Here is a 12507-nt window from a genome sequence, read left to right on the forward strand (position 1 = left end):
ACCCATAAGCAAAGTAATTCTGATAGAGCCACCAAAGAGTCACCTAGCCCAGAATTCAGTTTATGGAAGTCAGGCACTACTTTCATGCCAAGACCAATTTACAAAGTCTGGATAACCCAGAACAAAAACACAAGCATCAGAAAGTCACAAAGAATTCAAGGTCAAGGCCCCCACAGAAAGCAGCACTTACTAACAGACAATGTTAAATTTGATGAGAGCAGCCAGCATTTCACACAGGTGTGAAGGACTACACCTTCCTGCAGCAGGGGAAGGGGAAGGGGAAGGGGAAGGGGAAGGGGAAGGGGAAAGGAAAGGAAAGGAAAGGAAAGGAAAGGAAAGGAAAGGAAAGGAAAGGAAAGGAAAGGAAAGGAAAGGAAAGGAAAGGAAAGGAAAGGAAAGGAAAGGAAAGGAAAGGAAAGGAAAGGAAAGGAAAGGAAAGGAAAGGAAAGGAAAGGAAAGGAAAGGAAAGGAAAGGAAAGGAAAAGGAGAAAAGAGACTGATATCAGCAAAATGTACTCCAGAGGTTTGAGAAGGCATAAAACCCCTTGGTTGATACAGAAACTTTCTTGTTGTAATTGCAGACCTTACACATTAGTTATTCACATGAAACCTCTGGAAAAGCAGGAATGTTCTGTTTTTATCTTGAAATGTGACATATTTTACTTGGTACAAGGAATTGTACTCTAGGCACTACTTAGCTCCATAGCTGTAGGAAGAGTTTCTGCCTGAGATGTTTAACATGTCAGTTAGCAAGTTCAGAAATTGCAGTGTAAAATCCAAGGCACCATGAAGACTGGAAAAACTCTTAGTTTTGTGTGGTAGTTTAACATCAAAGATCAGAGAATGCAGTTGAAAATATTGCTTATATCAAGACAAACAACACAGTATTTTTATGTAATTAATGTCTTATGGATCAGTCTCAGTGAAATGTCCCTCCTTGCTTATTCACTAAACAATGCAAAATAGCACTTGGTAAACAAAGACATCAACTGAGAACTGCATTTTCCTGGGTAGAGGGCTATAAACATGAGCTATTTCATTAAGGGTAGCCTAACTTCATCATAAAAAATGTTTTCTGGACCTGAATAAATAATGAAAAATATCCCTACTGAATGGAGTTTCAGTATCTAGTACCTCCCTGGATATTGCTCAACAGTAAGAAAAAAGCATTGCAGAGTGTGGTGTGGGAAATGTGCTCACCTGATAAAGGCTGCATTTAGATTGGGGAACTTGGGATTGGTAATTAAAAATGAGAGGAAGCTCACTAATGTGGTGGCTCAGGCTTTGCACAGAGAAGGAAAATATTTTCAATATTGTCCAAGGCAGGCATAGCTAAGTTCAATTTCCCTGTGCTTGCTCCATGTCTGCCCTGGGGCCAATGCCCAGCCATGACCTGATCCCTGCTGCTGCTGCTGGGAATGGTGTTACAGGAACACAGGCTTGGCCCTGCATGGCACCAGGCCTGGCAGCACTGGGCACCAAGCAAGGTTTTAGAGACAAGGTTGACAGGGATGGAACACAAGGAAGAGCTGTTTAGTCATTTTAGTGGCAATCATGTGCTCCTAATTCTAATAAAGTTCTGGCAGTAGTTTTGGAAGAAAACAGTTCTCTGTAGGGCCTTATTACTGTCATGGAAGTGTCAGCACTTAAGTGGATTGCCTGAACTTTCCAAGTGCAGTGTATTGATCAGCAAATGGAAATCACTGCACAGAGGAGGTGCAAAGAACATACTGAATGTTCACTTTCTCTTGAAAATGTCATGGAAATGTCTGGCAGATAATTGTCATTTGCTTTTCTACAGCAAGCACTTGGACTAGAAACTCAGTTTATTAATCTTAGTGGATGTTTCTGCATTAAAGTGCTTCAAATGTGTATTGGAGTGAGACAGGTACCCATCAGAGCAGAAGTGTACAATCAGTGTCATTTGAAAGTGTCTCACTGGTGTTAATATTAATAATTTGGAAGAACTCTAAAAACACTGTGAAAAGTGAAAAAGCCAAGAGTACAAAGGAGTTGTCAAACAGCACAGCTTTTGGAAAGGTATTCATCCCCCAAAAGAAGAAAAATACAAGTTCAGCAGCTCTACAAATGTTGTTCCCATGTAGCAAGAACAACACTTAGAATTAAATAGGCAAGAATTGCAACTGATGTAAATTAGATTCTATGTGTCCATATAAAATGAACTACTGGCCTGTAAGCTGGTGTAGATAACAAAAGGAACAAACTTAGTGTATAAACAAGAAAAGGTATTCACATTCTCTTAAAAAATCCCTTGGCCCAGGATTTTTCTCCTGGGAAGCTGAGAAGCCTCAGAGAAAAGGAAAACAATTCTTATCTCAGTTGCTTCTCCTGTGTTGTGCTCATGTGGAATGTGTTTGGAGATTGTTCACCCACAGGTGATTGTTCCATTGGATTCTGCTGGGAGTTGTTTTCACTCTTGGCCCAGTCAGGGCCAAGCTGTGTCTGGGGCCCTGGAGAGAGTCAGGAGTTTTCATTATTATCTTTTTAACCTTCTGTAAGTATCCTTGCTGTATTCTTTAATTAGTTTACTATTCTTTAATACAATATAGTATCATAAAATAACAAATTAGCCTTCTGAGAACATGGAGTCAGATTCATCATTCCTTCCTTCCTCAGGGCACCCTGCAAATACAAGAAAAGGTAATATCAGAGAAATTGAAAAACTCATCCTAAAGTTTCTGTGTCCATCCACATGCCTGCAGCTCTTGGTCTGCTGCCCTTCTTGGAATCCCATTTTTAATGGCACTTCCCACCTCTGATTTCCATGTGTGACACACTGAACGTGCCAGCCCCACTGGTGTGCAGGTACCAGTGCAGGTACACTCACAGCCCCACATCTCACAGGTGCAGCAGGAGTGGCTGTCAGCAAACACCTCCCTGGCTCTGAGCAGCTGCCTCAGAAGGGCTTTTTCAGCACTTAATGATGCCCAAGAGACAGACAGGTGGTACCATCTGTGCAGTCTTCTGACTTCCAGCCTCAGTGCTTGCAGTCACCTCACTGGGTACAAATTTTATTTAGGAATAACCTGTTCAGTTATTGGTATAAATATATCGTTTTATTAATCAGCAATTGATTCACATTTAGAATTGTCCTAAAAATGTCCAGGGCCAGTTGTCATGTCCCTGCCTCTTTGGTAGTTCTCAGGAAGCCCATTTTGATGGAAATGAGTCACATCCTTAGAGCATGCTTCACTCATTATCTTGTCAAAGCATAAACACAGATAATGAAAAAATGTACTTAGGGAGAATTACCAGGCCATGGGCTTAGATAGGACCCAAAATCACTTGAAGCAGTCTTAGAGAAAATGTTGAACAGTGAGTGTTTCAGTAAATAGAGTAGGAAAAAGAATAAATCATACTGTGCTGTGATTCTAATAACAGATGTGTCTCTTATCCAAGCCTTAGCTTCAGTTGGCTGCAGGTTTAAAACTTTGCATGGTAGCTAAAAATACAGAAAAACATGCTGTACATTCTTCAAGAGGGGTGATTAGCCTCCTGCTGGAGGAATGTCAGCTATTGTTCTCCTCCCAATCAGGGCAGTTTCAAGATGAAGCTAAAGTCACTTTTTATTTTCCATCTCAAGTTTCCATGGTAACAGTATGTAATCATCATATTTGTAAATAGCAACTACCCATTTAACTTCACAGCCACTCTGAACATTGTCTGCTACAATTTTAACATTCTTGAAATGCCCAACTCTTATCTTCTTACAATCTTTCTGTCAGTATAGATAATTTTTGGGGATATTTCTGTGTAAGAAATCTTCAGTGATGCAGTAGCACATCTGTATATAATACAGATGTGTGGGGGTCTGTACATGCACGGACACATAATGAACATTTTCTGGCAATGGCACATCCCATTATAGATCTTTATTTTTCAACTTCTTACAATCTTGCCAAGTCCAGGCCACTCAGGTTGAATCGCATTTGGCCCAATTCACATTCCAGAGATTTCTTTTGGAGTTTCAACTAACTTTTTTCAGTTGTGGCCAAAAATGTGGCTATGGAAGAAAAGAACAGTTTGCCTTTATGGACAGGATCCTTACAGCTTTTTCAGCAAGTCTGGGAACAGGGCATGGATGATACCATGGATGATACCATGGATGATACCATGATACCATGGATGATACCGTGGATGATAACATGATGATACCATGGATGATACCATGGATGATACCTTGGATGATAACATGATGATACTATGGATGATATCATGATACCATGGATGATACCATGGATGATACCATGGATGATACCTTGGATGATAACATGATGATACCATGGATGATACCATGGATGATACCATGGATGATACCTTGGATGATAATATGATGATACCATGGATGATACCATGGATGATACCTTGGATGATACCATGGATGATACTGTGAATGATACCGTGGATGATACCATGGATGATACCGTGGATGATACACCATGGATGATACCATGGATGATATCATGGATGATACCATGGATGATATCTTGGATGATACCTTGGATGATACCATGGATGATACCATGGATGATACCATGGATGATAATATGATGATACCATGGATGATACCATGGATGATACCTTGGATGATACCATGGATGATACCGTGGATGATACCGTGGATGATACCATGGATGATACCATGGATGATATCATGGATGATACCTTGGATGATACCATGGATGATACCATGGATGATACCATGGATGATACCATGAATGATACCATGATCCCATGGATGATACCTTGGATGATACCATGGATGATAACATGGATGATACCATGGATGATACCATGGATGATATCATGATACCATGGATGATACCATGGATGATACCATGAATGATACCATGGATGAAAACATGGATGATACCATGGATGATATCATGATACCATGGATGATACCTTGCTGTCACAGAGAGAGCTTTTTCTTGTCCTACTAAGAATTATCCCAAATTGGGCCAACTTTTAATCTTCTGAGAACTTTTATCTCTCATATACACAATCTAGATTTCCTACAATTCATAGCTGGAATTTGCTGGGGTTTCTATCTTCTTCTATCTGCTCTTTGGTCCATAAGAACTCCTATGTGCTGCTCCAGCATGGAATGACACTGATGCCTTCCTGCCTCTGCCTGGCTCCAGGGCAGACTGGGGACAAGCAGTGGGGACAGAATAGGGAGCAAGAGAGCAGCAGCAGGACTCTGCTGTGAGACCTGAACATCTGGTTAACATTAAACAGGTATTTAAAGGCTTTCCAGAGTAAGGAAACAGAGCATTTTTAACAAAGCCATTTCCCTGAATATCTCAAATCTCATCCCTTGCAAACTTAAGCCTCTTTCCTATTTCTACCCCATCCACCTTACATCCCCAGAACACCTCTTCCTGTGGAATTAAACACCAAGAATTCAGCTTTTGGGTTTGATCTCACTCAGTGGTCTGTATTGGAATCTTGTCAGTTGTTTTCCATTAGGAGAAATGGAGAATGAAGTGGGGGATTACTTTGATGTAACCCTTTTCTTTTCCAAAGAAAACACAAAGGTCCATTTCCTTGGGCACAGGAGGAATTAAACAAAGAGTTGCTTTACTCAGCATCTAGTCCCTCCCAGTTTGTACTTGGCCAGAGAAGTTCATTCTGGCCACGATCCTAAAGCTATTCCACAGAGAAACCTGTCTTTCCTACATTTATCCTGCCTAAAAGGTCACTGGTTGTACCCATGGACTCTGGAACACAGCCCTCACTCACAACAGGACATCATTTTAAAGAAAAAATAGCAACAGAAAAGTCCTTGCAGGTTTGTTTAACCAAAGTTAAACGGTTCCATTGTGCAAAAATTAATTAATGAGAAATGCCTGTTATTTGAAACATGCTTAAAACTTAGAAATACTAGAAAAATATTAATATTTTCTTTTTTTCCCTTTCACATTCTAGGAAATAATCCTAATTTTTGCAGATAGACACCTGAAGTGAGGCACATTAATTTTGGGTGATTCCTGCAGGAGTTCTGTTACCTGCTTCCCAGGGGGCTGAACACAGACAATAGAATCTGGGATCTGTCTCAGCAGATTCTGCAAAGCTCCCAACTTCCTCCTGCTTTAAGTCATTTATATTGAGGTGCATGGAGAAATACACAGAAAAGAGGCTTGGTTACTTTAAACATAAGTTAGATTAAATATACTCATTCACTTTAGTAGTGAACAAATGAAAAAGGAAGCATAAATTGTAGATTTTTTTCTTTAATATATGAAAATTATAACATTATTCTTCTTCAGAGCACTGAATTAACCTTGCTTCTCTGTCTTTTGCAAAGTGTTGGCATCAAATAAACAGCAATAGATCAGTGACAGGGAATACAAATTAGCTTCCTTTTCTCAGTGCTAGGGTTCTTCCTCCTGATTCTGGCAAATACAGGGGAAAATTGAATGTAGTATTCCATAACACTCTCTGGGAATTGTCAAATATTCTGCTGATACCAGACTGAATGATGTTAAACATTTATCTGTTGCAGTTTACTTATCTTGAATTTGGGGGTGGAGCTGACTAGTTGTTAGTTACAGGAGTTCTATGTTGGATTTTTATTGTTAAATTCCAACAAAATAATTTGTCAGTGTTGTTTGTAGGGGCTTGGGGTGGCTCAGAGCTCTATAAAATCTGAGCAGGTGTTCTCTGTGCCAGAACAGCTGCTGATGGCCTGCAGGTCTGGGAAGGGTCTCTGCTTTTGAAACGAAAGCAGATTATTACAGCGTTGCCAACAATACTCAGCAAAGATGTAGCTGAAGGTTTGCATCATTAAAATAAATCACAACAGTAACAAACATTTGTAAAGCCTCACTAAATGCCCCAAGGCTCTGGTCCTTACTGTAACCTCTCACAACAGAAACACAGAAATATCTGTTTCCTTATTATTTCCTCAATCTTTAAGCAGCTATATAGTTTGTCTGCAAAAGTTGTCCATACATTTATCAGTAGGACACAATGGCTTTAAATCTGTCTCCAATTAGTGCAAAAGAAATCTAACCAGGAAATCAAGGATTTTACCTCATAGATTCATTTATCTGTGTAGTAACAGATCCTACAGATACACAGAGTAGAGTTGAGCTATTTATGACACAGTGATATTTACATACACTCCAAAATCTGTTTCATTTTCTGTCTTTAATTTTGTAATCCCTGGTTTTTTGATGTCAGGGATCATGATGAAGTTCTTACCATGTTTTCCATCCCACATCTTCAATCCTCAGTATGATGGAACTGGTATTTTGTCTGGTGAATTAACTGCATGTATGAGTTACTTTTATCACGATGTGTTTGGGAATTAAGAGCCAGGCTGAGTGCCTGTTATCAGCCCCTGTGTATCACTGTGTTAGCTGTGTGGAGGGGTGCTGAGTGAAAATACTTCTGATGCCCATAAAACAGAATCAAAAGAAATGGTTCTGGTGAGTAATAAATCATGTCTGATGTGAGTTAGAATTGTGCCACAGCTGGTGGCCACATGGACTGCTATTTTCAGAGGCTTTTGTGAACCTCACAAAGATACCTGTGAGGGATTTTACATTAGAGGAAAGCACGTGTCCCATACAGAAATTAAACTTGTATAAAAAGGCAATGTGTCCACTCCTGAGAAAGGGCAAGTTTGAGGGATAGTAACACCCTGAGCTATTTTTATGTGGCTGATGGGTCAGTGAGGTTCTCAAAAAATCAGAATGAGTTTGCACATTTCCTTTTCTGTATGCCACCCTTTGAAATGTGTTTGCCACCCAAAGTGTTTGATCAAAATAGATATTTTTGAAGACTTTTAATGAAGAGGAGTGATAAAGCCTAAGGAGGTGTCATTTTGAGCTTGTGGAAAGAGAAAATAAAAAGGAAAAGCATGGGAACTCCTGGATGGTGAAGAAAGGGGTAGGAATGGAAGAAGCTAAAAATAAGAAATGCTTTTGAATACTTTTATAGCATTCACCAGTCTTATTGAGGACAATCAAAACTGCCTAAAATCTACTTTTCAATTACCTTTTTGCCAGTTCTTAGGGATATTTTTTTAAATACAGGGCCACTTGAGAGTGCTGAACAATATGAACAAGCAATGCAAATGTACCCTGAATTAACATGAGCCTCCACACGTCTCCATTCCGTGTTCTTAACTACAAGTTTTGCTTCTTTTAGAGCTTGTATCATGGGTTTAAAATACACAGACAGTACCATTCAAAATTGTTATAGATACATATTATTATATATTATATATTATATATTATATATATACTATATACTATATATTATATATTATATATTTTATTATAATATTGGCTTTTCAAATATTAAAATAGATTCTATATGTATTACATTAGAAAAATAATATTTTTATTATAAAAATATACTTTTTCTTTCTATTGTTAATTAAACTTAATAAAATAGCTGATACAAGTTTACTTATATTAAAATACCTACTTAAATGAAATAACATCCAATAAGCATATAAAGAAAACACCTACTACAGATATTCTATCAACACTCACTGCCTAAAAACAGTGAAGACCAAGGCCCAAAAACTAAAAGTGATAAAAATAAACTAAAACCACAATCAAAGGATATTCTAAGAAAATAAAAACAAAAAAAGAGCCTTACTAAACAGTTCTTAGAATATGTAAACTAATTTGGGAAAAAAGTTTACTATACATAATTATTGAAAAATATGTTTTTATTAATATATTAATAAATATATTTTATTACAAACTGATGTAAGAAAAATAATATACAAAAAGTATTTCCAAATAACAAGTACCCTTAACTAAATACCCAACACCCAGCCATTTTTAACCCTTTATTTCTGTCTCCTACTGTCCTTTATTAAACTTTTAAAATTGTCACAAGGAAGTAAAGGTGTTTTTCACAAAAACCACCAAAACGCACCACGCAAAGCACTAAAAAGACAGTAATTAGGTGACTATTTGTTTCATACAAGACTTTACATGGATGAAAATGTCAGAGTGTTGCAGTAGGTTTCATTGGCACTGGGTGGGGGCTCCGAGGCAGGGATCTGCCTCTTCAGGCAGCCCCCAGGGGACTGGAGATGCACAGCTTTCCTGAGCAATTCCAAGGGAGCCAGACTCTTAGCAGTGCAGAACAGTGGGATGTTGGGGGCTTCAAATACTCTGGAAAATCCCACAAAACACAGGGAATCATTTTGGAGCAAGTATCACCTCAGTGTAGATGGCACAATTCCCTGCAGTGCCTTTGTTTTCATATCCTCATTACTGCAAATTGAGTCCCCCTGTGAAAGATGCCTATTTTATGATTGGCTTTTCACAAATATTAAAATGAATATTATATGTGTTGTGTTAGAAAGGTGTCTGTATTAATTTTCTTAAGTGGTGTGTTAAATATAGTTTTAGGTTATAACATAATGTTAAAATAGAAACTATGCTATGTAAGATACTTTCTTTAAAGAGCAGAACGAGGTACTCCCACAGAGATAGCAGCCACAGGACACCTCAATCTTTCAGAGAAAGAGAATTTATTGCTCCATTAGCAGGAGAAACGAACTTCTTCCTGCCTTGCTCAGTCCTGAAGACGCTGTCAGGATTCAGAGGAAGAAGCTGACACTGCCCAGACAGAATCCTGTGTTTGAATGGAATCTATGCATCATGTATGAGGTGTGTGAATATGCAACAGGCTGTTGCTTTTAAGGGTTAATCCTCTGTTAACGTGGGTCCTTTTTCGGGCTTATTTTGTCCAGAAAAGGGTACCCGGACTGTCCCCAACTCTTTGTTCTTATTGTCTCATATTGTCCTAATCCAAATTCCAAATTATTGTTACTCTAATTATATTACTATTTTTATTATCATTTAATTACTGTTAAACTTTTAAAATTTTACAAACAAGTGACTGGTGTTTTTCACAGCCCCAGCAGACAGATGCAGGTTCCACACCCACACCTCTGCAAGCAGGTTTTGGTGCCACTGCAGCAGTGATGGCCTCTCATCATCCCCAGACAGGTCCCTCTCCTCCTCCTCAGACCATCCACACCCAGAATGGTTGCATGGCAGTGCTGGGCACTGTTTCTGAGTCACCTTCCTGCTCATTCCTGCTGAGCTATTAATGGCACCATTCTTCTTTGTCATGGACATATTTTCTGAAAAATGTTTTTGCTAGGATTTTTCCTCCTGAGAAGCTGAGAAGCCTCAGAGGAAAAGAAAAGCAATAATTATCTGCTGCTGTTGAATGCAACAGGTGCATCTTTGATTGGTCCATGTGGATTGTTTGTACTTGATGACCAGTCACAGTCCAGCTGTCTCAGACTCTCTGGTCAGTCACAAGATTTATTCTCATTCCATTCCTTTTCTTTGATAGCCCTCTGATGAAATCCTTTCTTCTCTTCTTGTAGTTTTAATATAGCATTTTCTCTTAATATAATATATATCATAAAATAATAAATCAGCCTTCTGAAACATGGAATCCATATTCTCATCTCTTCCCTCATCCTGGGACCCCTGTGAACACCACCACCCTTCTTGTCTGCAGCTGCCATTTACTGCAACATTCCTCTGCAGGTGAGCAGCACGAGGGATGAATGTCAGCTCACATTTCTGGGAAGTGTGTTACAATGAGAGGGAGGCATTTGAGGGTAATCAGAAAAGTGCAAGCTGCCCTACCTGTTATAAATGTCAGCAAGCTGAGAATCAATTTGCATTTCTCCTATAGAGAACATTATCACTTCTACATTGTACTACTGAAAATATGACACTGCACAAGGGAAGTATCAGAAGGTCTCCAGTTTTATTCATTTTTAACAATAATATCCATTTTACTATAATTTTTTCCAACCACATTTATATGTGTGTATTTGCCTAGTTGACAGGGGTTGTGCACCATACAACTGATCTATAGTTAATAGATTGGACTAATAATTGCACAAACCAGACAGAGATTGCCTTCTGAATGTGCTGCCAGGGTGGAAGAGCTCAGAGCGCTGCTCTGTCATCTCTTTGGGATCAGGTTTTTGTTTGGGCTGGAATATTTCCTGTTGTGATGGATGGAATTATACCAGGAGACAAGCTGGAACTTACCCTTGAATTTACAACGGTTTGCAGAATTCTGTCTGGCACAAAGACCAACAGCCCTGTGGTTTTCATAGTGGGTAACTGGTGGGGGTGTTAATGGTGCTGCACACCCCTAAGTGAGGGAAACTGTCACCATAAAATTTTCTGGAAAATCCCTTCACCAGGATTTCTCCTCCTGGGAAGCTTCAGCTTGTCCCTGTTTTGCTGCTTTGGAATGTGATTTGGAGATTGTTTACCCAGCATGTGAATTGTTTTAATTTAATGACCAATCATGGTCCAGCTGTGTCGAGGCTCTGAGGAGTGACAGGTTTTCATTATTCATTCTGTGAAGCCTTCTGATGTATCCTTTCTCTTTCTTTAGTATAGTTTTAGTATAGCATAATATAATATAATATAATATAATATAATATAATATAATATAATATAATATAATATAATATAATATAATATAATATAATATAATATAATATAATATAATATAATATAATATAATATAATATAATATAATATATCAGCCTTCTGAGAAATTGGAGTCAAATTCTCATCTCTCACCTCATCCTGGGGACCCTCACAAGCACCACAGGAAACACCAGTGATTCCTGAGCCCCCTGTAACCCCAGGGGTGTCACATCCCTCTGGGTGCCAGGCTGACCTGGGTGGGCTGCCCAGGGCTCCTCCACTGGTTGTGCTGGGACCTTCTGTAAGCAAAGCATGACCTGGAATCTTTCACTGTCTCCCCTTGAGGTTGGAGGTGTTGCTTTATCCCCATCTGTGGTTTGCTCAGCAGCCCAGGGACACCAGCAGGGCCTGGGCACGGGGCCACTCGGCTCTACCCTGTCCCCAGCTGTGTGTGCCCTATGCCAGTGTGGCCCTCCCTGTTTCTGTGCTCCTGTGCAGCCCAGGAGCAGCAGTGATGGATTTGCTGTCCTGCAGCAGCCCCTCTGTGGTGCTGTCAGTCTGGTGCTTGCCAGGAGCACCCCAGACCCAGTGGTGCTGTTCGCACTGACTTCAGGACAAATCCCCTCTGCTCAGACATTATAAAGTCCTGTTTCTTTACCAGCTGTTGGGCACTGGCAGTGTTGGCTTGCTTGGGCCTTTCCACAGGTGTGTGCTGCTCCAGGTCTGTGTCTTCACAGGATTCACAGAATGACCAGGTTGGAAGAGACCTTCAAGACCATCAAATCCAACCCAACAGCTCAACTCACCCCTGGCACCCAGTGCCACATCCAGGCTTTGTTAAACACACCCAGGGATGGTGATTTCACCACCCCCCTGGGAAGAACATTCCAGAACTTTATCACTCTTTCTGGGAAAAACTTTTTCCCAATATCCAGCCTGAATTTCCCTTGGTGCAGCTTGAGACTGTGAACTCTGGTTCTGTCAGTGCTGCTGGAGAAAGAGCCCAGCCCCAGCTGAGCACAGGCACCTTTCA

The sequence above is a fragment of the Molothrus ater genome, chromosome 10, assembly GCF_012460135.2.
Source record: "Molothrus ater isolate BHLD 08-10-18 breed brown headed cowbird chromosome 10, BPBGC_Mater_1.1, whole genome shotgun sequence".
NCBI classification, from domain to species: domain Eukaryota; kingdom Metazoa; phylum Chordata; class Aves; order Passeriformes; family Icteridae; genus Molothrus; species Molothrus ater.